We start from the raw sequence: 2794 nt of genomic DNA on the forward strand, positions 1-2794 counted from the left end.
GCCGGATCTGGTCCCCCGGGCCTTAGTTTGCCTACCCATGCACTAGGGGCTGCAGTTTTAGTCTTGATTGCGACTTCTATATCATGAGCCATTTCCGCACTTAACATACAAGTGTACCTCTGTCAGCTTGCTAAGGTCTTATAAAACACCAAGGCTTCAGCTTACATAACACAGCAAAGGGTCAGAGTAATCATTAACCTTGCCCCTTTTCTAGTTCACTTTGTTCTCAAGTAACCTGTTTGCCTGGATTAAACATATAGCAATATGTTAAGAGAAGGAGAAGCAGCTCCACAGTGTTCTTCCTACTATTGACCAGGCATGGAATTTGAGGGAGGAAGGACAGGCATTCCCAGGAAAGGTGGCTTTAAAAAAAGAAAGAAAGGACCAAGATCCACTTTCTTCCCTTCCAATGGTTTCAATATGCCCGGATACATTCCCCAGGAAATGACCTTAATAAAGAAAAGCTGCATCACTGGAAAGATCGGAAACGCTCATTAGCAACATTTAAGCAAGAACAGGAATGTTGTTGGCATTTGATTGGCACCCTATTTTTGTGTGTGTGTGTGTGTGTTGCTAGTCAAGGCATGGGTCATAGAGTAAGGATAGGAAACTGCAACTAATACAGAATGCTGCAGCTAGACTGGTGACTGGGAGTGGGCACTGAGACCACATAACACCGGTCCTGAAAGACCTACATTGGCTCCCAGTACATTTCCAAGCACAATTAAAAGTGTTGGTGCTGACCTTTAAAGCCCTTAAATGGACTCAGCCCAGTATACCTGAAGGAGCGTCTCCACCCCCATCATCCAGCCCAGGCACTGAGGTCCAGCGACGATGGCCTTCTGGCGGTTCCCTCACTGCTAGAAGCGAAGCTACAAGGAACGAGGCAGAGGGCCTTCTCGGTAGTGGCACCCGCCCTCCCAGCAGATGTCAAGGAAATAAACAACTACCTGACTTTTAGAAGACATCTGAAGGCTTTTTAATTTTTGAAGTTTTATTCTATTTTTAGTGTTCTGTTTATTCTGTTTTTAATGAAAGCCGCCCAGAGTGGCTGGGGAAACCCAGTCAGATGGGGAGGGGTAGAAAAAAATCTATTATTATTATTTAGAAAAACGATGTTTGATGAAATAGGCAATTGCCAATAGGCTGCAGTTGGAGCCAATTTGTACAAAGAGTAGCAGTAGTAATTTTTTTAAGTTCTGGTCTGTGCCCCTACAAGTGGGAAGATGTAAGTTTTTAATGTGTCCTCCTAGGCAAGGTGTGTAGGTGAGGAGGAAACTCACTTTGTATTCTGAACAAGAATGCCCTGGAGAAAACTCACAGTTCAGATGTGATTCCTTCTTCTCGAGACATCGCTATGTTGATAAGCTCGGGATATTATTGTTGCACGCCACCCCAATCTCTGGGTGGTACAAGATTCCAGGGGTTCTGGACGCTTACCCAGGCCTTGTGTTTCCTTCTGGAAATGAGGCACAACGGAGACTGCAGTGTCTTTATGAGATATGGTTTATTTGCACATATTTACAACCTGAGCCTACGATGGAGGGGTTCACAGTGTCAATACCCCAAGAGCGTCTTGCTTCCTCCATAGGCGCAGCCTAGGATTCCAGCAGAGATCCAATATGGTGCTGCCTGCTGCTTTGCTTCTCAGTCGCATCACTCAGTCACAATGGTTCCAAACTACAAGAAAGAAGATTCCACCTAAACATTAGGAAGAACTTCCTGACAGTAAGAGCTGTTCGACAGTGGAATTTGCTGCCAAGGAGTGTGGTGGAGTCTCCTTCTTTGGAGGTCTTTAAGCAGAGGCTTGACAACCATATGTCAGGAGTGCTCTGATGGTGTTTCCTGCTTGGCAGGGGGTTGGACTCGATGGCCCTTGTGGTCTCTTCCAACTCTATGACTCTATGATTCTATGATTCTACATCACCTCTCTAAGCTAAGCTCTGATTTTATCTTCTGAGTTGAGGGAGGGGCCCCAACCATAAGCCATCTCACACCGAGTTCCTTTGACCCTTTGTAGTCTTAATGGCTTGTCTCCCAGGCGATTTTCTGGACATGGGAAGCTTAGCCCTGACAGGCATCATCTTACGCTTGTCTACCTGGTATTGTCATAGTTTTGCTTTCTGTGCAAATGCCAGTGCTAGCCAGTGGTCATACCAGCACACTCAAAGGGGAATGGGCTGTAGCATTTGCTTAGCATGCAGAAGGTCAATCACTGGCATCTCCAGGTATGGCTGGGAAAGTTCCCTGTCTAAAACCCCAAAAAGCTGCAACCGGTCAATAGAAACTGGTCAGTAGAAATTAAATAAGATGGACCAATGGCCTGTGCCGGAAGTGAAACAGCAAAGATCATTCTGTGTGCAAATTAATGGTTAATTTTGTTTAATGTTAAAGTCAACTAGCCAAAAGGGGAGTGGGTGGCAGTGTTACTTAGCAACCATGCAGAGCGACATGTTTACCAAGGTTGGACGTGCTCTGATTGGCTGTGTGGTCCTGAGGGATTTTTCCTCTGTATGTTTGGTTGTATGTCTCCCTGCTATGTACAAGGCCTGAAGTAAGAAAGACAAAACCTCTCTGTTGTTCAATTTTCTCAGTAAAGTGTAATCAGGATTTCTTTTCTCTCTGGATTTTGCATCATTTAAGTTAGTTTCCTAGCAGCTTGACTCAGTATAAGGCAGCTTCCTATGTTTCAAAATGCTAGACGTTACTATTCTTTCCCATCCACACTGCCAAGGGGCTCCATGGACTCCTGAAGAATATGATTGTGAAAACCAAGAAAAGCGCATCACATCAC

This window comes from Podarcis erhardii (genome assembly GCF_964252035.2).
Source record: "Podarcis erhardii genome assembly, chromosome: 2".
Taxonomy (NCBI): Eukaryota; Metazoa; Chordata; class Lepidosauria; order Squamata; family Lacertidae; genus Podarcis; species Podarcis erhardii.